We start from the raw sequence: 27,510 nt of genomic DNA on the forward strand, positions 1-27,510 counted from the left end.
GAGCCAAAAGAAGAAAAACCATTTGAAATTTTACTACTCAGAAATAACCACCGTTTTTTGTTTATCCTATCAGTCTCTCTTCTATGCTTATAGATACATTCATACATACTGCAAAACAGGATCCTTATGTAGAGACTCTCTTGTAATCTGCTTTGTAATTTAACAATATTCCACATGTGATTAACTGTTCCCCTACTTTGTTATTTTATGGTTGGATGGAAACTCATTTAATGATCGTATCATAATTTATTTAATTAATTTCTATTTTGGAATTTACATTGTTTCCAATTTTTTGCATTATAAATAGTGTTTGATGAACTTTCATTGAGTTATACCCTTTGCCATGTTCCTGAATAAATGTTTAGAAGTGGGAATCACGGTTAAGTACGTCTTTCCAAACAGCTCAACAGTAAGGTTGTACCATTTTCTGTTCCCTACTAGCAAAGGATGAAAATGTGGGTTTCCTAGAAGCCCTCTCCAGTGTGTGCCAGAACAGTGTCTCTGAGCTAGCAGTTTGTTGGCTCTGAGTGAGAAGGAGTGGGATGCCCTTCCTGAGATGGAAGGGCAAAAATTGAGACCTTGAAAATGGGCAGTTCCAAAGAGCTGGTTCTGGGAGTGTGTTCTCACCCTGTAAGTTTTCAGAAAGATGTTTATCGCCTCCTGGCTGAACTTGCTGGTCAGAGGACGTAACTAAGTCTGCATTGCATTTCCTCCCACCGTCACGCGACCAGGGGCAAAGTTCATTCCAGGCAATGTCTTCCTAGGTGTCCTCACCCCTTGTGCCTGGGTGCCCAGCAGTCTGTGAGTGCAGTGGGAGGGACAGAGTGTGGGCAGGGACATACTTTTCTAAAGGAATAAGAAGAACCAAGAGGGCCATGATAAACTCCCTTTCTGAGAGTGCTGGGAGGCATTCAACACATTGCCAAGTGAGGAGGACGCAGGCTTCTTTTCTTAGAAACTTTTTCTTCTCTTTTTTTTTTTTTGGTAATAAAGTTTAGTTTTTCATCATAAAAGTAATGCACATTCTCTTAAAAAAAGTGTGGAAAATATGGGATATTAAGTAAAGGAGACATCACACATAGGCACAGTGCCCAAGGACCAGTGTTGGTACACGTCCTTCTGGTCTTGTGTGTGTGTGTGTGTGTGTGTGTGTGTGCCATTGTCCTTGTTGTGTAGTTGTAATCGCACTTGTCTAAATTGTTTTCCATCCTGCTTTCTTCACTTTAACATCATATGCATTTTCTGTTATTACATAGTCTTGATAAACATTATTTGATTACGTAATTCACAGCTATGTAAACCATTCATTGTTAGTATTACTATTTAGACTATTATTTCCATTTTGCAGATGAGGAAGCTAAGACCCATAGGAAACACAAGATTTACCCAACAGCACAAGACAGGTACGTGGTATAACCAACATCGCTTTATCTATTATTTAATTATTCATTTATTCAACAGACATTTACATCACCTGCTGTTGTATCATATGCTATAAGGCCTTTGGGAGGCAAACATAATATTCCTGCTCATGTGATATTTATCAATCAGTGGACAGTAAATTGGAGCTATGACAGAAGAGTTCCTTGGTTCTATTGGAACTCAGACAAGGGGTGCCTATCCAGTCTTGGATCTGGGAGTGCTTCCTGGAGGAGGTTAAGTTGAAGCTCAGTCTTACAGGAAGACTGAGAGTTTGGGAGCAGGGTAAGGGGAGCGGCCATGTAAACATCTGGAGGTGAGGGGGAGCATGATATGCTCTGGGAACCGCAAATCACTGGCCACAGTATCTGTTGAACGTGATGGGGTTTGTAGGTGGGAACCAGCTCATGATGAGCTTCTGTGACCTGCGAAGAACTTTAGACTTTGTCCTGAAAGCAGTGGGGACCCTTGGTACAATTTAGGCAGGAGACTTGCACTATCCTATTTGGATTTTAAAAGGAACCGCTGATGTCACAGAGGAGAATGGACTGGGGAGATTGGAGTGAAGGAAATCAGTTGGGAGAGTATTCAGGTAAGAGATGTTGGGGCCCACACTGAGGCAGGATAGTTGGGGTGGAGGGGAAGGTGTGGACTTAAGAAATAATTGGCAGGCAAGGCAGAAAGCAGACACAACTTTGTGATGTCTGTGTAGAGGACAAGGCAATATGGTGAAGTCAGTGGGTTTGGGAATCCACAAGGAGAGGAGATGGTAGGCTCAGTCTGAGAGCTCTGCCATGGGTTAGTTTTGAGATGCCTGTGGGCCTAAGTGGGTAGTTGTGTAGAGAGAGGCGAGAGGTTTGGGTGGAATAAAGATTAGGAGCCATCAGGGTAGTGGTGGTGTTCAAAGCCCGAGAGAGGGTCCAGATCTACCAGGAACTGTGTAGAGTAGTGGTTGGTGGCCTACTGACAATCATGAGCCCCTTCATGGATCTTATGGAACCCAGGAACCCTCAATTCAGAAATCTACATGCAGAGGAAAGTTTAAAGAGTTTAAACAACTTTCTTGGAGTTTATAGTTCTCTGAAGCTCACCCACGGTGTAGAGTGAGAAGTAAACTCTAAGACAGTATCCTGGAGGACATTGGTATTTCAGGGTCAGGTGGTGGAAGCGAAACCTTCAAAGGAAACTGAGAAGGAACTGTTTGGGTTGTGGGTGTGGGGAAGGCAGGATGTAAACAGTAAAAGAATGATACTCTGGAAAGAGGGAAAGCAGTTTCATAAAGAAAAAGGCCATCAACAGTGTCAAAGTTAAAGTTAGGGTGGGGCCAGTGTCAAAGGAAGCTGAAGTTCAGTAGGGCGAGCACTAAGAACAATGAAAAGACTGAAGGCTTCCAGTTTATAGGCCAGTGTTCTCCCTACACCCTACTTTTCTTCCATGACTCCTGTTCAGAATCTCAGGGGAGGGAACATTTGTCCATCACAAAGAGTGCCTCTTCGTTTACAAGAGGACCCACTTGGAGCACAGTTGTATGGGAGAGCAGGAACTTGCAGATAGCACTGTGCTGAGGGTGCATGGCTGATTATTGCCCTCAGTCCTCTACGCCTCCATATATCTAGGCCCTTTGCTATGAGGCTTGGTAATTCCTTCCACAAAAGGGCGAGTATGTTTCCCCGCTCTTTGACTCATGTCAAGCTCAGCCACGTGGACGTGCCTTGGCTGGTTGGACGTTGGCAGAGCTGCTGCAAGAAGAAGTTAGGAATGCCTTGTGCAGCTGGTCTTGCTCTCTTGAGTTTCTTTTTTTTTTTTAATTAATAGGCCATTTTTTTTTAGAGCGGTTTCAGACTCACAGCAGAATTGAGCAGAAAATACAGAGAGTTTGCATGTAGCCCTCCCCACCCACACATATATACTCCCCTACCCTCAACATCCCTCATCAGTGTGGCATACTTGGTACAATTGATGAACCAACACGCACATATTATTATCAACCAAAGTCCATAGTTTACATTAGAGTTCACTCTTGATGTACCTTCTATGGGTTTTGACAAATGCATAATGACATGTAGCCACCACTATAATATCAAACAGAATAATTCTGATTGTCACTGCTCTGAGAAAAACCTAGCTGGCCAGCTTACTGATCGCAGCAGGTGGATGAGAGATGTTTGGAGCAGAGCCACCCCTAGCCCACCCACTGACTCTTGAGTGACAAAGGCAGGCTTGCTATTGTACGCCACTGAGCCTTTGAGGGCCAGCAATGAGGTCTACAGCACTCCTTCAGTGAAGCCCTCCCAGCCTCACAAAAGCTCTCACCTGTCTTACCTGCTTGGGTCCCCTCCAGTGTCCCTCTGCCTGACTCTCGGCTGGGGCATTGTTCCTCTGTCTTAGACTCAACCCCCTAGCTCCAGGGTCATGATCTGGGGCAGGCCGGGTTGAAGCAATCCTAGCCCCGCTGCCTGCTACCCAAGTCTACTCATTGTAGAGCCAAGCTGGGTATGATCCAGCACTCAGATTCACGTCTGTTGTTTCTTACTTAGACCTGAGGCCCAATTCCAGTCAAGTGCCCTTCTGTTCTAATTGGGATGAATTAAATAATTCATTCAATGCATTTTATTGAACTGCTACTATATGCCAGTCCAGTAAAAGCAAACTCTCCCTTTTTTTTTTTTTAAGCAAATGCTTGTTTGTTTTCATGTGAAACACCCAGTGAAATGCCTGAGATGTCGTTGGTGATCTACTGATGGCAAACACATTGCTATTCTAGAGAATGCTGTAATGAGTATATTTGTGCATAAATTTTGGTTTCCATTTAAAAAAAATTCCTTGTATTTTTAATTGCCACAGTAATGCATGCTTGTTTTAACAAATTAAAATATCAAATTACATTTAAATTTTAAATTAATTGACAGGAGCTTGGTTTTTGTGTCTCCCAGGGAGCTGTCTGGTGGGTAAAATTAGGCCCAGCTATGGCTCAGTCTTGGGTTACGTATTTAGCCCCAGGCCTGGCACAGGGTAAACACCCAGTAAGTGGTAACTGCTATTGTTACTACCATCACCATCAACATCATCAACCAGTGGCCCTGGATGCTCAGGCTTTGCCTCCCTCTGCCCAGATAATGCCGTTCAGTCCCTTCCAAGCAGGCCTTCCTGCAGCATCTTCCTGGCTCCACCCTTTGTACCACCTTTGCTACTACAGATGTGGGTGCTGCCCACTTGCCAGCCTTCTCCCAGAGGCACTGGGTCATGGGCACTGGGAAGTGTTCCTCAGCTCCTGTCACTTTGTGGCCTGCATTACTCACTGCTCCCCAGAGATGGAGATCTCTCCCTCAACCCTCTGCTTCTCCTCCTTCTCCAGCCCCCCAGGAATGCAGTCAGTGTCCAGGTCCTTGCAATTCCCAGTCCTCCTCTCCCTTGCAGAGTCTCCTGGAACTGTCCTCTCCTTCTCACTGTGGCTACCACGGTCCAAGTTCAGGTTGGCAGAAATTCCTGCCAGGAGCATTGAAACAGCCTCCTCACTGGTCTCTCTTCCTCCAGCCCCTCCCTGCATTGCCTGATTAATTAATTAGATCCTGATGAATTAAATTATATCACTGATCCCATCTCCTGGTGCTCAGAGCCCTTCCATGGCTCCCTGTTGCCTTACTGAATCACTCTTAATGCTTTAGGGCTCCCAAAGATCTATCCCTAAGCTAATTTCCCAGTCCTTGTCTTTTGCTTGCTCCTCATGAACCCTGTGCACAGCCACACCGGACAGTTCCTTGAACACGCCCCTTGTCTCCACCTTCTAGGTCCTGCTTGTTCTCTCTCCTTTGTTGGGAGTGTCCTCCCCCACCATCCCCACGCGCCCATCCTACCCATTTTTGAGAGCTGCTCAAGTGCCCCTTCTTCAGGAACCTTTTCCTGACTTCTTCAACTGGAATTGATTTCACTTTGCTCTGCGTGCCAAGGCACCGTCACTCCTCTGGATCAGGATTTCTGCGTCGCAGCCCTTTTGTGACTAGGGGGCTGAACAATTCCTTGTTGTGGGGCCTTCTTGTACAGTGCTCAGCAGCATCTCTGGCTTTTGTCCACCTCCCCATCTGATTGTGACAACCAAAAATATCTCCAGACATTGGCCCAAATGTCTCCAAAGTGCACTGGAGGGCTGGGTGGAGCCAGTCCACCCCCCCCCCCCGACTCCTAGGTGAGAACCACTGCTCTGGAGCAATATTTATGCAGCAAAGCTCCTGCCGCACTCAGCCTGTGTCTTGCCTGGGACTGTGCTGCCTAATTATGTCAGGCACTTTCAAGCTTCTGAGCATTTTGCCGGTGCTCTTCCCTCTCCCAGGGATGCCCTTCCCCTCTCTGCTTCAGCTGGTGATTTCCCCCTTAGCTTTCAAAGCCCTGATGACAGGCTGCCTCTTCTGTAGCCCCTCCCAACCTGCCTGCTCATTCCCCAGCCAGAATGGATGGCTCTGCTCCCTGAGTTCCCACAGCACTTTGCACAAACCTCGACCAGAGCCTTCACCAGCCCATGCGCCATGTTAGAGAAAAACGATTTAAGTGTTTGTCTCCCCAGGTTGAACGTGAGTTGTGCCGTGGCAAGGACCTCAGCCTGACGAGGCATCCCCGGCTGTGCCCGAGAGGGAGGTCACCAAGCACCAGGTGGTAAGCTGGAGTGGTTATGTGCGTCTAAGAATAGCAGTGTCTGAGTTCAAGTCCCATGTTAGGCATTTACAGTTGTGTGATTTGGGGGTGATTTCATCTTCTCTGGAGGCTTAATTTCCCTCACTGTAAAACTGCCTTAATAACAGCACCTGTCTGAAAGTGTTGTTCCAAGGACTTAGCAAGTTAGTACGTATACAGTTCTCGCTTGGTACCTGCCATATAGTAAGTGCTCAGTGAGCCTTAGTAGTTAATGAAGAATAAATGATGAGTATCGAGCTGGGCCACGTGGGGATGCGGATCCTGTGGGCTGGTAGCACAGTAGCGTGGGTGCCGCCCCCAGGACCGGAGCCTGTCCCAGCCTCCTCCCCCCGCCCCTTGCAGCGGTCCTCACCCGTCCCCTCAGCGGGGCAGCTTGGGCAGTGAGCACAGCCTGCTGGGGAGAGAGGGCTGTGGGCTGGCTGCATGGTGAGGAGCCAGCCTGGGCGGAACAAGGACAGACATTAAAAACCTATTTTCTCACTGGGCATAAGTAATTGGCAAAAAAGCTCTAAATCCATAGCTGTCAGGTGAAGTCATTTCCGAGAGAAAAGGATAGAGGGAGAGAGTTGGAGGGGGAGCTGGGGTGGCAGCCAGAGGGAGGGAGTGCAACGTAAAACAAGGTACTGAGAGGCCAGAGCAGAAAACCTCTCTTTCCCTCTCCCAGATCAGACCCTTCTCCCAGTGTCAACCCTCCCTCATTTTTTTTTTTTCCTTTTCTGGAAAAAGAGATTTCTAAGGTGGTAAAAGCAATGAAAGCCAGCCCTGGAATTATTTAATGAGCCAGAATGAATTGCATTTGAAATCATTTAAATGGGATCTGGGAGCATTTAACTGCAGCTTGGTATCTTAACTAGAGTGGGAAAGGATCTTTGTGCTAATTGCTGGCAGTGATACTCCTACAGAGAGGGAGAGACAGTGGTGAGCAGTTAGCAGACAAGGGGTAATTTCAGAGTCTGAGCTGCTCAGGCAGGGAGACTGAGCACCTTGACGTTGCTGCCTGGGGAGCCCAAGCCCCCAGCAGGGGGCAGGCGCGGACTGGGACCCCGGGTAGGGAGAGGAAGGGGAGGAGGGATAGGAGGCGACCAGAACGGGGCTTCCAGCTGTGGAAGCTGGTCCAGCCTCTTTCTGAGGGATGGACAGGGCGACAGGGATCTCTAGATGGGGGATAGAATGAAGCTTCTGGCCTCCCCGTGGTCCCCTGCCTTACCTTTAGAACACTAGCCGTGGGGAGGCAGCGGACTTCGCCCAGCTTCCAGGTGAGGGAGAAAAGACAACCCCACTTCCGTTCTTTCTGTTTCATCCGACGCACTTTACCTAGAGGTCTCTCTGTTGGTTGCGCCTTTCATCGCCAGTTTCGTCATGAAGCGCAGGATTCTGTTCATTAGCTTTGGGGTTGACAAATAACCCTGAGAAGGTATGATTATCCCCATTGTACAGATGAGAAACTGAGGCTTTTGATTTGTGACTTAACTGAGGACACTTAGTTCATGAGTGTCAGAGGGCATGTCCTGAACATTCATCAACTAGTAGTTGTCGTTATAGTGTGCAGACAGACGTGAACGCCACCGTCCTTGTCCTCCGGGATGAGCCTACAGGCCTTACAATCTAGAATCACTAATAATTATGACAGACTAACTTCCACATGAAAGATACGAATGAAAGCCAGAGGGGAGAGGAATCACTTCTGAATGGGTGGCCGGCAAGGGCGGCAGCTTGGAGTACGCGTAGATCTGGACGAGTGGAGATCCAGAGGAGAGAGGCTGCTATCGAGGGCGTTATTTCAGCACAGACAGGAAGGGGGGAAAGCATGGGGCATGTATGGGAGACATGAGGCATTTCTATACGTCTGAAGAGGAGGGGAGAGCTAGGGGAAGATTTGGGGTCAGATAGTGGAGAGTTTTGCATGCTGGGCTGGTGGGTTTGAACCTCATTTTGCAGTCAGCAGGGATTTTGAGCCGGGGAGCAGCTACAGAGGACTAATCTGGCAGTAGTGCGTGGGGAAAGGCTCAGATTAGAGTGAGGATGACCGTTGGAGCCAGGTAGAGATTATCACAGTGGCCTGCAGAAGAGGCACTGAGAGTCTGAACTGGGACAGAGGTGTGGGATGGAGAAGAGGATCCGCTGCCCCATTCATTGCTCTGCCCTCAGCGCCACCCTGGCTGCCATGGGTGTGCTCTGCAGTCCTCAGCAAGAGTTGGACCTCAGCCTAGGTTGGAAACAGAGATCATGGATGGCATGTGTGTAACATATGGGGCACATGGCTGGTGTAGCCGGGAGGTCATCTGGTCATCTGGAGCAGTCCTTGCTTTTGACAGGTGACAACCAAAGCCACCCAAAACCATCATCACTCACCCTGTTTGTAACTCCACAATCTCTCTTCCCCTCCGAGGTCTGCATTTAATCATCTTGACAGTCCAGAAAGCCTATGCTGGAGCTTCCTCAACTTTGAGCATGAGAATGCTCTAATTCTGAGCTGTTAGCAGAGGAAAACTGCAGCCTCCCAGGTGTGGTTTTGAGTCATTCCTGGAGTTGGGCAAGCAGAGCAGACCTGTATGGAGCAGGTTTTGATTTAATGTGGGAACAGGGGGTTGGACTCATGAGCTCTATGTCCCTTCCCACCCCTGATTCTTAAATTCCCCTCATTGTGCCACAAGTTCCTTTCTTTCTGTCCTCTGTGCCATCTCCTCCAGGAAGACTTCCCTCACTCTCCTCAGCTGCCTACTGCCTCTCTAGAGACCTGCTTCCTAGGAGAGTGTCCTACAGCAGATTTGTGCCTGCTTTGAGGGAAGGGCCGGGCCCATGTCTTTTGCATATTCTCTGTAAGGTCAGCAGAGGCACGACAGAAAGAAATTTGTTATTAATACTTTGTTGTTATTTTGCTGTTATTGATAATGCTAATAATAACAATTAAAGCGACCACTGCACTGACCATGTGGTGAGCATCTCAATACATTATTTCAAATTCTCAAACAAACCTGCAAGAGAGGGATCATTACTGCCATTTTCAAACAAAGGAAGAGACTCAGAGAGGCCAAGTCACTTGACCTCTGTCCTACAGTGAGGACAGGGAGGCATCAGGATTTGCTCCCGGGCCGCCAGCTCCAAAGCACCTCCCCCTCTCTTTTTGGTGGAATTGAATTATCATGATCATACTTCCAAATGACCATGGTTCGATAGCATAATAATAGCAAACCATATTGATTGTGCTGAACTTGGGCTGTTGTCCATCTGAAGGTCCACCTGAGGGTTTAATTCACAAGGAGAGGTTTGCTTGTTGTTCTAAATCCTCTGATAATGCAACTTTCCACAGTTCTAGGTCACCAGGCAGAATGTTAGGGGCTGGAAGCCCTTCACTTACAGTTTCCAACTCTGAGCAAAGAGGTCACTGAGAAAATGTCATTGCTCTGGGGTCTTCCAGCCCATAGGTGGAGCTATTGGACCCCGGGAAGTCCCATGTTGTAGACAGATGGAGGGAGCGAGGCAGGCCAGTCCTAGCTCAGCTCTAGAAAGGGGGAGGCACAACACTGTTTGTAAGAATGGACCGGACCGTGGAAACATCCTAAATGACCATCCAGATGGGCCGGCTTAAACGAATTATAATATACCACATGATGGAATGGCCATGTAGCCATTAAAAATTATGACATGGATTTATGTTGATTGATATAGAAAGATATCTCACAATACATTTTGTTGAGAGAAAAGCATGCCTCGGGACATCTGATATATATAGCATGATCCTCGAGATACAAAACTGTGAAAGAGAGACAGAGATGGATACTGAGCAGGATGGATGTGCACCAAAATTATTAACAGTGCAGATCTTTTTAGGTGGTGAGGTTTCAAACGAGTTTTCCTTTAGTCTTTTCTGCTTTAACCTTATCAATAATATGTGAATTTTTAAAATAACAAGCATATATTATCTTTGCAACTGGGAAAAAGAAAGCTGTTTTCCATTTGAAAATGTATGGATCAAACCAAACGGAAGGTGTCACCCACTCTTCTCTAACCTGATCCCTTTCAGAGCGGAGCCACCCCTGATGTCTCATCCGTGTGTTAGTCACTAGTAATTCCCATTTGTCACCAGTGCTAGAGGTAGAAAAAGCCGAGGAGGGCTTTGGTGGGCCATCCCAGGACCTATTTGGAAGCCCAGGGCCAGAGTGCAGTCCCAGGACTCCCCGCCCCTCCGTCCCGTCTCGGCGCCTCCCTCCCTCCAGTTTCCACCCACACCCTTCTCTCCCACGTCCTCACCCTCCTCCTGGTGTCTCCAGCAGCTTTCATCTCCACAAATTCTATTCAGCAGCAAGTCCCTGAACTTTCTAATTGAGATCAGAGATAAATATAGTGGGGAAGGAAGGAGGGAGAGGGAGGAGGCCTAGTTTTAATTTGCAGCATTTCCCATTAATAACAACTTCTAATTAAAAAGTCTCTATCTCCCAGCCAAAGTCCAAGAGAAAAGTCTCCCCAGGTCTGTCTGGCTCGAACCTTTGTGCCAGCGAGTTCGGAGTGCGGATTTCTGCACCAGCTGAGCCCCCTCTGCCAGGAGCCATAATTAAGCTGGAAAAGGAAAAAAAAGAAAGAAAGAAAGAAAGAGGGTAAAAAAGGATGTTATCTAAGACCATAGGGATCTTCCCTTGCTGCCGTCCTAGAAGGAGGCCGTACACATTCCTTGGACAGCAGTGCCTGCTGGGTCAGTCCTCTTAGGCCTTAGGTGGCCAGGCCAGATGAGTGAGGGAGCGGATGTTGAGAGGATAGGGGTGTTTGGGGGGCTGGAGGAGCTCAGTGTCACAGGAGGGCGGAAACAGTGAGCTCTAAGAGAGCTCTCTCTGCCTGGATCTAGATCCTCGGTGCATCTGCCATGTCCTTTCTCTTTCTTTTCTCCCCACATCTCCTCTGCGGAGGATCCATCCTTCTGTGGTTTGTGAGCCTGTGTGTGTGTGTGTGTGTGTGTGTGTGTGTGTAGAGGGCGTGCCGGGGCTACTGATGGAGGAGGAATGGCTGTTAGTAGTCTAAGAGAGTAGGATGTGCCATTTAATATTGATCTAAATACAAATACAAGTTTATTTTTCTCTCCAGAAACATTGTTATCCCTTTGCAACTTGTTGAACTGAAGTAGGCATTCAGTAAACAGCTGTGAATAAATGAAGGGCTGAATGAACAAAAACATTCTCTTTTGAGCTTCAGTTTCATAGCCCACTGGTTACTCAGAGCCTCCACTTGGATGTTTAATAGGCATCTCAAACTTTATGTGTCTAAACTTACTCCATGATCATCCTCTCCAGACCTGCCCCTCACATAGTCTTCTCCCATCTCAGTGGAAGGCGACTCCATCCTTCTAGTTGCTCAGGCTAGAAATCTTGGTGGAGTCCTTGACCCTCCTCTTTCTCTTACATGCCATATCCTTTATCCATGAGGAATTCATGTTGGCTTTGCCTTCACAATATACCCAGCCACCTCTCCCATGTCTACTGCAATGACCCTGGTCCTAGCCACTATCCTCTGTTTTCTGTATAATTTCAATGGTGTCCTGACTGCTGCAGCTGCTTCCTTTCTTGTCCCCTAAAGTCCATTCTAACCCAGCAGCAGGAGGGAGCCACTTAAAGCACATGTCAGGTGATGCCTCGGCTTTGCTCAGCTCCCTCCAGTGGCTTCCCTTCTCATGCACCGTGAGTCAGCCCCAAACCCTTACTCAGGCTTGAAGTCCCATAGGGTCTGATCTATTGTTACCTCTGTCACTGCCTTAGTCCATTCATGCTGCTGTAACAAAATACCATAGACGGTGTGGTTTATAAGGAGCAGAAATCTCTCTCTCACACTTCTGGAGGCCAGGAAGACCAGGATCAAGGTACTGGCCTGACTTGGCATTGGTGAGGGACCACTTCCTGATTCATAGGTAGCCGTCTGCTCAGCCCCTCCTCACATGGTGGAAACAGTGAGGGAGCTCTCAGGGGTTGCTTTGATAAGGGCATGAAGGCAGCTGAAACAGCTCAGTGAAGAGAGTGTTAAGACCAAAGGTCCATTCATGAGAGCTCGTAATCACTTCCCAAATGTCCCCCTCCAAATACTATCATGCTGGGCATTAGGAGTTACCAGTAGAATTTGGGGGAGGGCGACACAAACATTCAGTCTGCTGCACTTACTTCACTTCCTGCTGCTGTCCCCTTGGTCCTTCTGCTCCAGCCAGCTATACTCTTTGCCACTTTTGGACCATGCTAGTCACACTCCTGCCTTAGGGTCCTTGCTCCTCTTCTTCTGCTTGGAATGCCCGTGCTGGCTCAGTCCTTCACCTCCTACAGGTCACCTTCCCAGCAAGGCTATTCTGACCAGCCCCATTTTGTAACCCTGCCCCACTCCAGCAAGCTCTTACTTCCTTGTTTATTTTTTATAGCATTTGCTACCTTCTGACATATATTTTTCTTATTTATCTTATTTATGCCTCTTCCCCTGTCTCCCCACTGGAAGGTGAGCTCCAGGAAAGCAGTGATTTCTCCCAGCACTTAGAACAAGGCCTGGCCCATGTAGTTGCTCACTGGGCCATTTGCTGAATAAATAAATTATTAAATGAATGAATGCAAATGAGCTAGGTTGTCAAATTAAGGCCAAAGTTTACTTTCCTAGGAGCCATAACTAAATGTAGCCCAACCAAGTCCTAGCACCTGAGAAGAGGAAAGCTGTCATCAGAAGAAAAGTTTGGGAGTCAGTGCAACCTGAATTTGAAATCTAGTCTTGTCATTTGTGAATATGTGACCTCGGGTATTTACTTAACTTTTCTGAGTCCCCAATTTCCTCATTTATAAAATGGGTGAGATGATAGGCTCTCCCTTGTAGGGTAGTCGTCTGGAAACAATCATAGCAATGATATAAAATAAATACTTATCACTGGCCCAGTTTACAGCAAGTGCTCAGTAAATGTTAGCTAGTAATGGTGGTGTGATTCTGCTGTCAACAGGGAGCACCTTGTAAATCAGCAGTGACAATTGACCGTGAGCAAACAAATGCCATCTTCCTCTGCAGAAAGAGGGCTCACTTGTAAGAAAAAGCAAAGAAACAAGTCTTGTCCAGCCCCGGCAAGAGCACAATTCTGGGATTGTCCTTTGAAAAATGAACCTAAATTAATGGGAGCTGTTAAGAGAAGGGTGATTAGGGCAGTGAAGGTGAAAAGACTCCAAACCACATCCTCTGGCGGTCATTAGCAAGAACTGATTGGTCCAGCACAGCGCTGAAGAAGTAATGGTCTACAGTAGGGGTTGGCGAATTTTTCTGTGAAGGGCCAGATAGTTAATATTTTAGGCTTTTAAAGCCATATGGTCTCTGTCATAACTACTCAGGTCTGCCTTTGAAGTGTGAAAGCATCCATAGACAATTGATAAATGAATAGGTGTGGCTATGTTTCAATAAAACTTTATTTAAGAAAACAGGTGGAGTGCCAGATTTGGCCCCTGGGCTTGTAAATTTCTGATTCTTGGCCTACAGGATTCTGTTATAAGATTGCTGAGGGAATGTCTGAGAAAGGATGGGACTTTTCTGATGGTCCTCAAGTGGGAGAGGTGGGGCTGAAGGACGGAAAGTAGAGGTCTATTGATTTTATTCCTTTTACAGAAGATATCTTAACAGCCTGAGTTTCTGGCTAACCCCAGTCTAAGTGGGCTGCAACTGGGCAGAAGTCCTCATCTGTGGATTTGTTAGGACAGAAGTTAGGGAAATGTCAGAAATGTTGGAGAGCATATTCAAACATTGGGTAAGTGGTTGATTTAATCCTTGGGAACGTTAAAAAAAAAAACCCTGATTACTGGGATAGTCTAAGGTATATGCATATTGACATTCAGGGAGACAAAGTCACAGATTTGGCGCCTCTCCAGCGAATGGATCATTGAATTTCCAGATTGAAGACAGTTTTATTTTTCAATTATATCACCAAACAGAATTTGTGCACATATCCATGGGTGAAAACCCATAAGAATGCATTGTCAGCTTCATTTAGGATATAATCCATCTCAGTACTCAGTTGGGTCTCTCAGGAAGACCCAGACACAACCATAAACTGCAGTCACTGTCCTACTAATAAAATAACATGAGAACTGTATGAGAACTCATCTTCTGTTTAAATGAAAGAATGGCAACATCTGGCACACGGGCCTCTACTCCTCTCCCCTCTGTGTATTTAAAAATATTGCTAATTGATCTTGACTCTTTCTTTCTGAACCTTGGCCTCAAATACTTAAGGTTCTAGAATTTTTGTAATAGGAGATACTTAGGGCCAGCTGCCTAGTTGGAATAAGGGTGAGGCTGTAGGATCAAAACAATCATGTTAAGGAATGGATGCAGAAATGATTGAGAAGCCCAAATACCTCCTCCCCAAGGATGCTTCTTGGTCCCCCTCTGCCCCACTGCCCCAGAATCCTTCCCAACACATTGCTCCAGGAAGCTACCATCAGTTTATTGGAGGCAGCTGTTTGTCATCTCTGGTTTAGAAAGTTCAAGTACAACAATTGACATTTTCTATAACCGCCTAGAAGTTGGCCAGTGGACAGTAAGTTGATCATCTAAGATTCTCTATTGAGCATCCTGTACAGAAGGAATTAGAAGTATGGACTCTCTTAGCATCTTTGATATCATAACATCTTAATGAAATAGATACTGGAAGGGACTCAATCTTTTTGGGTGCAGGCGTATCTTTAGGTAAATACCCTAAGCCAGGTGCTGGCAAATGTAGGGTGGTAAGTTGGTGACACCTATTCACCAAACCTTTTTCTGAGTGCTTGGATCACCTGTGTTCCTGCCCAAGTTAGTTGTAGAGCTGAAGGATGAGACCTTTGGGAGGATGAGACAGTTGGAGAGTGGGGGTCTTAGTCCTAATTTCTTGTATTGTCAGCATTTGCATGCTTTTACTTCCATAAGACTTTAAATCCCTCTAGGGCAAGACTCTAGACTTTTTTATCTTTGTGTTACCAGAATCTAGCATGGTTCTTGGTATACAGAAGGTGCTCATTACATGTTTTTCAAATACATGAATGAATGAATGAATGAATGAAGTGAGTGATTTGGGGATTTCTCCCTGGACCTCCAGAACTGCATATGGACAAGAGGTGTGGATCCTGAATCATTGACACAGAGCAGATATCAGAGCTGGAAAATGATGAGTCTTTTCCCTCTTCTGGAAAAACATAAGTCAGCCTAGGAATGAAGTTCCTGAGTCACTGAGGGGAAGTAAACCCAGGGTGGGGACAAGCGGCCGAGCTAGGGTTTGGGACCAGGCCAAGGAGGCAAAGTTGGCAGGACTTACATCCCGAGAGTTGCCAAACCCCGGGTCTCACTCCCCTCCGCACGGTCCACAGCAGCTGTGCCGACCACCGCAGCTTCGGCTCCCCCACCGCCACTGCTGCTGCTCTCCCAGCCCCGCGGCCGGGAGCACGCCCACCAGTTAATGGACCTCTGGAAGGGGGGCCGAGCCGGGAGCCATCAGCACAGCTCCCTACCCAACAGTCTACTGAAGCAGTGATTTCAATTAAAGGACCATTACCATGAAATCCTATCCAGCCCCAGATCCCATCGGCCAGCGGGAGGCCTTTCTTCTCCCCGTCCCAGGCCCTGCTCTGTGGTCACCGAACCGTCCTCTCACCGGGGCCCACAGCCTTCACTAAAACACAGCAGCTGCTGCTAATAAACAAACATATTGATCATACAGATATGGGATGTCAGGGACTTAATTCATGAATGAAGTGGGCTTTAAGAGTGCCCAGTGGGAGCTGGCTCCGTTTAAAGGGCCAGCAGCTGCCTGAGTACTCTCGAGGTGGGCTCCGAGACAGGCCAGAGGGGGAGCCTCTCTCCTGTGCCCTGTGGTGTCCTGGTGGCATGAAATGGAATCTGCTGCCCCATGAATACCACCTTACCCGGCCCTCTGCCTTTCTCCTCTGGGACCCTCTGCCACTTGGAGACAGTCAGAGGAGGCTGCAGTGTTCTGACAGTTGCAAGGGCAGGGGCCAAGGTGGAGGAAGAGGAGAAGAGGGCTTGCCTAGGTTCCCCCACAGCTCGGGCTCTTGGGCTCCCTTCCCTGATGATAGTGATAATGGCCTGGTCCTGACAATTGGTCTTTACCAGGACCTGCTGTCTCACTGGAACATTCGGTATAAGAGCCCTGGGAACCCTGCTGAAGTGCTCACCTTGGAAGGCCGAGTTCCTAGACATTTCTTACTGCTATCATTTCCTAGCCAGACAGACCAGCCTCTTGTCAATTTTAGCATATAGTCAATAGCAAACTGCTCTAGAGCTAGACTTCTGGACTTTGAATCTCAGCTCTGCCATTCATAAGCTGTGTGACCTCAGGCAAGTTTCTTAACCTCTCTGTGCCTTATTTGTACAAAGGGAGAAAATTGGTGTGAAGATGAAAACGAAGCAATATGTGCTGTACTCACCACAGTGGCTGGCACAGAGCAAACTGTTTACTAACAATCTTGCCCCTGCTGGGATGGCCACTGATCTACCCTGCTTTCCTCGCCCTTCCTTCAGGTACCGTTCAGGGGAAGGAGGTTCCTTCATGCAGACACAACATGCTGTGAAACACTTTTCTTCCTTTCCTGGGGCCCAGATGGGCAGCTTCAGCTCCTTCCCTGTCTCAGCTACTAGCTGGAAATTCTGGGTGGCTTCTGCACCTGGACTGAAATCCAGCTAAGCCCTCCCAGGCCTGAGCTCCTGACCATTCGCAGCCCTGGACGACTGTCAGGGAAGGGCTGGTCCTAGAGCTTCACTGACCCAACATGGTGGCCACCACTAGCCACATGTAGCTATTTAAATTTAAATTTAAGTGGATTAAAATGAAATATAATTGAAAAATTCAAAAAAAAAAAAAGAAAAATTCAGGTCCTCAGTTACACTTACCACTCATGGCTGTAGTACTGGACAGTACAGATGATACAGCATTTCCGTTTCTGCAGAAAGTTCTGTCAGTGCTGCCCTAGAGGTTGTGTGATGAGTTCTTTAAGACTTGCTACTCAGAGTAAGGTCCACGGAACACAGCATCAGTGTTACTCAGAAGCTTGTTGAAAATGCAGACTCTCAGGCTGCAGCCAGCTCAGACTCTGCATTTTAACAAGATCCACAGGTGGTTTATGTGCATATTAAAGTTGGAGAACCCCTGCCCTAAGCCTCAATTTCCTGTCATGGAAAATGGGAATAATACCTTTTAGGGTTAAGTGCGGCACCTCATGTAAAGTTCTTGCCACATAGGAAGTGCCCACAAAAGACTAGACCCCTTAACAACGTCGTCTTCCCCAGTGGAAGGGCCCAGAGGTCTGCTTGTCATTGAGCCCAAGACTGGATTTTCTGTGGAGACTGAAGGGGGCCTCCTTCACTGTGAGGAGGCAGTGCCTGAGGTTGGGAAGGGAACCCGCATCTGCTTCCGCTCATGTGCACGTTTGCTTTCCAGAGTCCCGGCTGGAAAATCCTCAACGCCAATGGCTCAGAGATGCGGATCAGATGAGTACAAATTCAGTACTGAGTGAGGGGCTGGGGACCCAGGTTAAAGAAAGCATTGTCTTTGGCACATAGTCAAGTGATGGAGAAGCAAGCAACCGGGTGATTTTAATGAATTGTGTAAGAGAAAGGGCGGAGCAACATCCGGGTGGCTGTGGGAGCCTAGGGGTGTTTGCCAGAGAAGCTTCCCGAAGCCAGTGGCTCTGGTCCAGATGAAATGGTTGCAAAGCAGTGGTTGGCAGGGGAGATGTGGTGTGCACAGCAGGCACCAGGACGTGCCCTGCAGAGCAAAGGGATGATGTTCTACAGCAAGCTGGGAACACTGGGAAGCACACACCGTGTGATTCTGCTGGAGGATGAAGGACTAGGGCGTGTGGAGTGGAGGAGTGATGGTGGTCAAGGCTGGAGCAGGCAGGAGTCCAGATGTGGGGTCACGTCTGCCACGCTGAAAACTGCTGCAGTGAGAAAGCTGCTGAGTGGTGATGCGCAGAGGAACAATGAGACCGACTTTGTGGATTAGAAAGATCACAGAAAGCCATGTCATATAGAAAGATCTGGAGGCAGGAAGATCATTAGGGGCAGGGAGACAGGGTGCAGGCCTGGACACTGGCAGCTGGGCCTGGGGAGAGGAAGAAGAGCTTTAAGGACACAGTCAAGTATTACCCCGCCAGCGATGAATCTCATTAATATTGAATTTGAGATCACCTTTTTAAAAAATTGAAGTATAGTTGATTTAATTTCTAACAATGTTGTGTTAATTTCTGGTATACAGCATAGTGATTCAGTTATACATAGATATATATAAATTTCTTTTCATATTCTTTTTCATTATAGGCTATTCCAGGGTATTGAATTGAGATCACTTTTTTTTTTAACTGTTTAAGCTTAAGTTTACTTGTGTTCACAATTTTTTTTTAAGAGCCTAGGTCCCCGCACCTATCAAACACAGTGAAAGCTGTTTGCAGAGGAAAACAGATAGCCTTAAATGCCTTCGTGACTAAATGAAGAAAGCCCCTTTCCCTCAAAAGGGGTGGCATTAGGTAATCATCTCAAGAAATTAGAAAAAAACAAGTGAATAAACCCAAAGACAATGGGAGTAAAGATAAAAGCAGAGATTAATGGAATAAAAATGAAAGTATTTTAGAAAAGGATAAATAAAACCAAAAGTCTGTTCCTAGAAAAGACTAGCAAAATAGATGAATCTGTTTTAAGAGTCTGATTAAGGGGAGGGAGAGATATTAATGAGAGAGAAAACAGAGATGATATAAATTAATTGCCTCAGCAAGAATATTGAGAGGAAATTAGAAATACAGAACTTGAGATCCTGGAGCCTCCCTGCACCCTTCCCACACCTATAATGAAGATGGCAGCCCCGATCCGTGCTCAGCCCTCCTTTCCCAGAAGCCAGAGGAGACCAGCGATATTTTATTAATGTGATTCTCCTTACGATCATATAAAATAAGAGTGACTCACATTTATTGAGCTTTTTTTTTCCTAAATGCCAGATGCTATGTTAACTACTTTGTAGGGATTTTATTTTAATCCTTCCAATAGTGGAACCAAGTGAATCAGGGCCTCGTATGACACCCATTTTCCAGATGAGAAAATCAAATTTAACATGACAGAATAATTTGCCCAAAGCCCCTACATCTCTCGAGAGGTGGAGGCAGCCTTGGTTGCAGGGCAGTCTGACTCCTGGGCTGGTGCCCTTAACCCTGTCTAACTCATACCTCTCCCCTGCACGACACCACCCCTGGCGTGTTTGAAGCTATTAGGGATGTAGGAACAGCAGCTGGGTGCCCAGCCAGCCATGCTCTGGGCCCTGGGTTCCAGTTATGGCCTTATCACTTAGATGCTTAATTTGGGGAAGTTACTTAGCCTTTCTGGGGCTCAATTTACTCTTCTTTAAAATAAGAAAGTTGGACTGGGCCCCTGTGATTTTTAAATTATTGTATGTCTTCAAAAATGCCTCTGTATTCAGACCTCTTCACTCATTTAGACGGGCCTCGGCATTCAGCATCAGGTAGTAAGGTATGTTCCAGTTCTGTGCATCTTGCTCACCTCCCATCACGGATGCCTGGCAACCCTCTAAATAAACAGACCAGGACAAAAACTGCCCCAGTAGGTAGTGCACGGTGGGGGGCATATGGCAGTACCGCCCTTAGACCTGGCCGCCCAGGCTCCTGTCCTAACCCCACTCTTGCCCTCCTCTGGCTGTGCCCCTCCTCAAGGGCCAAGAGGGACACACCTACAGAACTCATACTCTCTTCTTGACCTCACTGCCTGGATGCCCTGAGCCCACTTCCAGGGCCTGTGTGGGCCTCTGTCCCTGGGCTGCTTCCCCAGGATGAATCCAGTGGCATGTGCACCCCCCGGAGTGTCCAGGGCACACAATAGGGCTGTCAACAGAGCCTGGCTTACTCAGTCTTGGACTCCACAGGCAGGAGGGCACCAGGCTGAGTGGGGAGTGGAAAGGGAAGAGGAAGCCAGGGCAGGGGGCCTCCATCTGACTCTTGTCCCACCATATGGTGCCCTGGAGTTTGTTAATAAAGGAAAATTTAGTTGCCTGGTAAGAGTTAAGCCCCTACAAATTATACATTCATACATACATACATACATACACTATATGTATGTATGAATGGCAGGCAAAATCAGAGATCACAGGGCAAGTCAAAGTGACTATTATGGGATGGGCAAATTAACACACAAAAAGAGAATCTCTCAGAAGGGAGTCAGACTGTCTACAAGAGGGAAAACCAGAGTTTAGGAGGCAAAAGTAGGGAAACCAAAACAACCGAAATGTGTCTTAGCTTTCTGATCTCACAATCAGCTCATTCTCCTGGCCCCGACTTGACGCTGACCAGAGCAATTCTCTGATGAGAATCTGGCCCTCCAAAGAGTCGTGCCAGGATGCATTCACTTCTCCATATGTCCATCAGCAAATATTTATGGAGACCCTCCCAGGTGTGAAGCACAGTGCCAGGGACAGTGGCGGGGAGAACCAGACCTGGTCCCTGCCCGCATGGAAATACAGCCTCACGGTGGAGGTGGGCTCTGGTCGAAAAGTGGTGCCGATGGTGTAGAATGATGCTTCCCTGAGGAGGAACAGGACCAGAATGCCCTGAGGCCACACAGCACAGGCCCCCACCCTAGCCTGGGAATCAGGGGGCTTTCCTGATGAAGTGGCATTTGGTGGTGGGACAGTATTTGTGCTGTTCCTGGGGCAGGCAGTGGCCGGTCTGGCTAGAGGTGAGATATGAAGAGGGAGAGAAGTACCTGGAAGGTAAGGAGGGGTCATGGGAAGAGGCAGCATCAGGAGGGCCTTCCAGATTCTGGCTCACTTACCTGATTACAGGGGGCCATTTCCTGAGACAGAAGGACTGGAAAAGGCTAAATTCAGGGGTGGGGGTTTGGGACAGATCATGAGTTTGGTTTCGGACCTGTTGATTTTGAAATACTTAAAAAATAATTTATTTTGAAATAATTTCAATTTTTTTAAAAACATTTTTTATTGAGTTATAGTCATTTTACAATGTTGTGTCAAATTCCAGTGTAGAGCACAATTTTTCAGTTATACATGAACATACATATATATTCATTGTCCCTTTTTTTTCACTGTGAGCTACCACAAGATGAAATAATTTCAATTTTATAGATGAGCCGCAAGAACAGTATAAGGAACTCCTTCCTGCCTCCCATCCTCTCAGCCCCACCAGTAGTTGGAATTTAATTGCATCTGTTCCATCACCATTAAATACAGCAACCCCCTGCCACCGCCAACAAAGACACTCTTCATTCCCGCCATACAAGCCCCCTAGTTGGGAAATAAACCACGACCCCCATTCAGATGTCACCAACCATCTCAACCAGGTCTTCTCCTTTCTGGCCCAGGATCTCATCCATGTCCTTCTGGTCTCCTCCAGTCTGGGACATTCTCTCAGTATTTCCCTGACTTTCACGTGCAGTTGGAAGAGTACAGATCTTTCCTTCAGTAGGATGACCCTCAGCCTGCATTTGTGTGATGCTTCCTCCTGAATAGACTCAGTTTTTTTGTGTCAGGTTTACTGAGGTTCTGTTTACATGCAATAACATTCATCCTTTTTGGTGCATGAGTCTATCGGTTTTGACAAACGCATAGCACTGTGTAACCACTACCACAATAAATAAATAGAACATTTCCATCCAGGGCTGGCTTCATGGGCATGTGACCAGTGTAGTTACATAGGACTCTGTGCTTATGAAGGAATCCCGTGCTTGGCTTAATGCTGTCCTGTCACCGTCTTGAAATACTTAATACTTTTTCAACAAGGGGCCCTGCATTTTCGTCTTGCACTGAGCCCTGCAAGTTATGTATCTGATCCTGTTTCCCATCACCCCCAAAAGTTTCCACCTATCCTTTTCCAAGACTTTTGACAGTAATTGATCTGTGTTCTATTCCTGCAGTTTTGCCTTTTCCAGATGTCATTTAAACAGGATCATACAGTATGTTGTTGCCTTTTGAGTCTGGCTTCTTTCATTTAGCATGATGCATCTGAAATTCAGTCCTGTGGTTCTGTGTATCAGTAGTTGATTCCTTTTTTTAAAAAAAATTTTTGGGGGTAATTAGGTTTGTTTGTTTGTTTGTTTGTTTATTGTTATTTTTTATTTAACAGATGTACTGGGGATCAAACCCATGACTTCATGCATGCTAGGCATGTACTCTATCACTGAGCTATATACCCTCCCCCGACAGTCTCTTTATTTCTTATTTTATTTATTTTTTAGGGGAGGAGGTAATTAGGTTTATTTATTTACTTATTTTTTAAGTAGAGGTACTAGGGGTTGAATGCAGGAACTTGTGCATGCTAGGCAGGCACTCTACCACTGAGCTATCCCCTCTCCCTTATTCCTTTTTATTCCTAAGTACTATTCTATGATATGTCTATATTAGTTTATTTATTCATTCACCAGTTAAAGGACATTTGAGTTGTTTCCAACATTTGGCAATTATGATTAAAGTCACAATAAATGTTCACATACAGGTTTTTTTGTGTAAGCATATGTTTTTATTTTGTTGAATAAACAGTGATAATGAATAAGTGGGATTGCTAGATCAAATGGTAAGTGTATGTTTAACTTTATGAGAACTTGCCAAACTGTCTTCCAAAGTAGCCGTACCATTTTGCATTCCCACTAGCAATGGATAAGAGTCCCAGCTGCTCTATATTCTCGCCAGCACTGAGTGTTGTCCACATTTTTAATTTTAGCCATTTCAATAGTATAGTGATTTTTACTGTGCATTTCCCTGACGACTAATGCTGTTGGACATCTTTTCATGTGCTTGTTTGCCATCTGTATATCTTCTTAGTTAAAGTGTCTGTTCAAATCTTTTGTCCATTTAAAAATTCAGTTTGCTTTTTTATTATCAACTTTTGAGAGTTTTGGAATGGATGAAAGTCCTTTATTAGATATGTGTTCAATATGTATCTTGTCCTGATGTACTTCTGAGATACTCAAGTGGTTAGAGCTGATGATCAGAGGAAGGTTCTAGGCTGGTGATATAAAAGTGTGACTTAATTTGTGTGTAAATGGAAATTGAGGGCATGGGCGTGGGTACAATTGCCGAGGGAGAAAGCAGAGTGTTGTAAGAGGAGATAGCTTAAGACTGAGCTGTTAGGAAGTACAAAATTTAATAGCCAGGTGGAATGGAATGAACTAGAACAGGAGATTGAAAAAGAGCTGCCAAAACAGTAGGGGAAACCCAGGAAAAAGTGAACCCCAGAAAGAAGAGAAAGGAGTGTTTCTAGAAGAAAGGGCTGTTCAAGAGTGTTGGACACAGCAGAGAGATCGAATAAGATGAGGACTGAAAAATAACCTTACCAGATTTAGCAACATGGAAGTCACTAATGACCTTAGTGAGAGCTATTTATGTGGAGTCACAGAGCAAGACTAGTATTCACACCACATCTAATGATACAGCCCTGCCGGTTGATAGAATATTAAAATGATTAAGTATTGATTTGTAAATAGCTTCCACCCTGGCCCTTTGGCTCTTGCCCTGGCTTACCTGTGGACCTCCCCGTTTCAGCAGCAAAGTCATCCTCCCTGCTAGCAGGGGTTGGTTCTCCAGGACCCTGCTGGAACCCTATGTTGATCTGTTTCCAAGCCATATTGGTAATTTAGTGTCTTGAATGGAACTGCTGGGTAAAAGCCATATTGAAGTGGATTGAGAATTGAGTGGGAAGTGAAAAAACTGAAATAATAACAATGAACAATTCTTTATAGAACTTTGCTTCTGAAGGGGAGGAGTGAGACAGATAGGCAGAAACTGGAGGAAGATGTGAGGCTGGGGCGGGAGTGGGGGCTGGTTAGATTGTTTTTTGTTCCTTTTCAGATGAGAGAGACTTGAGCATATTTAAATGCCAAAGAGAAGGATCTTAACCATAAGAGATGGCACTAGTCAGACAGATCCAGGCACTTGAGTCTGTGAGGCCATTATATTTACATGTCTTTCAGTGTGAATTAGTACATTAGAATTCAGTTTATATATTCATCCAAACAACTCAGTTGTCAGTTGTCCCTAAACGACAGAGCAATTCTCAGTATTTGTGGACCAGATCCTGGATTTTGGTAAATTCACTGGTGTAAAAAGCTACCTTGGAAGATCCATTGGCCTCCAGCTAACCCTTCCTGGCACTGTCCCAACCTCCCTGCTAGAGATCTGTTGGATCTTCTTAACACCACCTACACAAATCTAGGGCAGGGAAGACCATCGCCCCATTTCTGGGGCAAGCCCCAGCTGCTCCCTGCTCACCTGGGAGGTGGCTTAGTGTGTAGGTCATTGGGTATTGATAAGCTATGAACCCTGCCTTCAAGGATCTTGTCTTACAGTGGAAGAGACAAGACAGCACTAAACCAACCTGTGATAATGCCAGGAGGACTCCAGTGTGTCTCATAAGTACAAACATGAGACGGGAACCCAGAGCAGGGAGACAGGCTCTGCTAGGGGAGATGATTCCTGTCTGCAGCATAACTGGGTGTCTTCCTTCCCAACCCTGCTCCTCATCTCCCTGGGACTCCACGCACCCTTATCCACCAAGAAAGGTGTATCTGGGGTGCATCCCCAACTTTGTCTTTCCATCTGTGCAGCTGCACAGGATTGGGTCAGACATGTGCCACCTCTGGGACTTAGGACCTCCTTCAGACGCTCTTCAGATGCTCTTCAGTCCCTCCAAACATGGCAGTCCACCTTCGCCCACCCCTCACAGGTGATTTCTCTTTGTCTTCTGAAGTCCTACACCCACTTTAGTGACTGATGGTTAGTAACTCTTCCAGGGATGACTTGCCAAGTCCTCTTGGGAAGTCTTATTCACTAGAAAGAGAGGAAAATGCAAGTTTAATTCCCAGTGAAGCCTTTTGGTAGAGAAAATACTTGCTTCATCCCAAGGGGAAGGGCAAGCTCCCTTTTTGACTAATTTTCCATAGAACTCTTGCTCACCCGGACTTACAAATTCCCGAGGTTTCTTCCTTCCCTCTCTGGACAGAACGAGGTAGCAAAGGAAGGAGTTGTACCGGGTAGTGCAGAAGGCCATCTTCCGGCTCTGCTGACTTACACGGAGCCTTTGTCCTTTGTGGTTCGTGTCCGCCCGGAGCCAAGGACACCCAGGCACTGCTGTACTCATTGCCCACCTAAAACAGCCGCCTACACGGGACGCCATCAAGGGAGGCCACCCTGGTCTTGTGGTGCTTCAATTGCAAGGTTACAGAGTAAGGATAATGGGAAATAATACGTCCTCATCATTTTTAACCTTTCCGAATAATGCCTCTGTGCATAAGCCAGAGGTTTTTATTTTAAAATCAATTTTGCTTATTGTGCTCTTTGGAAAAATAAATGAGAAGCTGGGAAGAAAGAAGTGGGATCCAGGGTTTATTAACACAAAGGGGTTGGGGTGGAGTGTGGGAACTCGGGCCTGCCTAGCCTAGACTGCTGTTGTCCTCGAGGACAGGGTTTGCAGCTGAAAACCCCAAGTGGTTGCTATGGGAGAAGAGAGCTTCTCACGCTACAAAAATGTACCAGACATATGTGGGCAAAGCAGCTGTCTTCTATTACCCTAAGGCGCCCTGAGGGCCTCCATCTCCATCCTAGGGAAAATGGGGCCCTTGTCCCACGGAAGACTTTTGAGTCACAAAAAGCAGATGTCCAGTCCAAGTTCAGCCATTTATTAGCTCTGTGGCCTTGGGAGGGTCACTTGAAGTGTCTTCTGTAGAATGGAAGGAGTAACACCTACTTTGTGGAGTTCAGAGGATCATGGGAACCTTGGGGACCCTGAGCTAAGGTAGCTGATGGCGTATAGGGGCCCATGGCTGTGAAAACCCCACAGAGGCTCACTCCCAGGGCAGCATGTGGATTGCTGGGACTGGGGCTGGTAACCTGAGAGAACCAAGGCAAGCTCAATGGGTGCAAGAGATGCTGTAATTTTAGCTCAGACCCCAGTTGGTTCTGCAGCTGCCTTGGGCAGCTATGGCATTCTGGTGACAGCACGTGGAATAGTGGAGACTGCCACCATGCCTGGCTCCGAGGTATCAGTGCTCGGTTCTCTGTAGAGCCACAAAACGTGTATGTGTGCATATACACACACTCCACACCATCTGTCTCCATCCCCATCTCACCACTCAGGACCTCATACTGATGTTATTCCAAACCTACTTCAACATCTTAAAGGAGAAAGGAAGGGAACTCTTTCTTTCATTTTTGCAGGGTAAACCATGAAGAGAGTGGTTGGTATTAGACCCTGTACTTGGGCTTGTTCATATTTACTAGTTACATCACTATACATAAGATAACGCCCATCTAATGCATGATGCAGAGCAGGCCAGCTAGATTTTCCTTCTTTTTTTGGCTCCTACAGACCTTGATAGGGGTAGGGGTAGTCATGTGCCAACCTAGGCCTCAGTGACATCAAAGAGCTCTCACTGGAGAGGCCATATCCTCGGTTTTGTCCCAGTGATCTGCATTTATCTGTCTTCTGCTCTTTTCTAGGGCCCTCTTATTGTGAACTATGTCCTAATGGAACTAAAGACAGAAAGGTGGAGTGAGGGAGAAGGGATGCAAAAAATAACTGTTCCTTCTTGCGCATCAGAGACTATTCATGAGGTTTGACATGGGCTTGGGTCATTTTCATCTCCCGCCTGGTAAGAGGGGGAGAGTGAGGGCAGATGTAGGGTGGGGAGCAGATGCTTGGGGGATGAGACTCTGCAGGGAGACCTCAGACCTGGGGCCATGTTGAAGGCTCCACAGTGGCTTCTAATTGTTCTGGGGACCAAGTGCTGCTTCTGAGACTTTCTTCACCAATATGGGCATCTTCTCAGTGCTCCATCATTGTCCTGTGTGGATTGCATCCCCTGCAGTTGTGCAGCACAGAAGCCCTGACACTTATCACTCCTTGAACTCTGGCTGAAATAAGTATCACTCTGTAAGTCTGCCCTCCTTGCCTTACAGAGGTTAAGCTTTATACCTGGAATGTCTATTCACAACTCATATCGAAACTTGATATCACTGGAATTTGACACAATATTGTAAAATGACAATAACTCAATTAAAAAAAAGTTTAAAAAAAACTTGATATCTAATATTTATGCCATTTAGGAACCCCAGACTCATTCAAGAAGCGACTTCACATGCCTAAAAGACATTCATGCTCAACTTTACCCAGATAAGGACTGGTTGGGACAGACACTGCTGTTGCAGCTATCAGACCTCTTTGCATCCCAAATCCTTCTTTGATGGTAGAGCTAACCTTCTACTTTAAGTGTTAATGTCACATACTTACTTTCCCAGGCTCCTCTGCAACAAGAGTATGGACAATGGGATCTAATCTTTGCCAAAGGAACCTAAGAGGAAATGTGCCAGCAGGTTTCTGAGAAATGTTTTCCTCCTTGACGAAAAGACATACATGA

At 46.4% G+C, this 27,510-nt stretch overlaps 1 long non-coding RNA gene across 1 annotated transcript in view; it reads left to right on the forward strand.

Moving 5' to 3' along the window:
• The first annotated feature begins 1,345 nt into the window (after window positions 1–1,345).
• LOC116660208 overlaps window positions 1,346–27,510 on the forward strand; it is a 47,760-nt gene continuing 21,595 nt past the window's right edge. The window contains exons 1-2 of the long non-coding RNA XR_004315614.1: window positions 1,346–1,403; window positions 5,978–6,066. This is a non-coding gene — a long non-coding RNA (uncharacterized LOC116660208). The remainder of the gene's footprint in view (window positions 1,404–5,977; window positions 6,067–27,510) is intronic.

Source organism: Camelus ferus, chromosome 27 (assembly GCF_009834535.1).
Source record: "Camelus ferus isolate YT-003-E chromosome 27, BCGSAC_Cfer_1.0, whole genome shotgun sequence".
Classification (NCBI taxonomy): Eukaryota; Metazoa; Chordata; class Mammalia; order Artiodactyla; family Camelidae; genus Camelus; species Camelus ferus.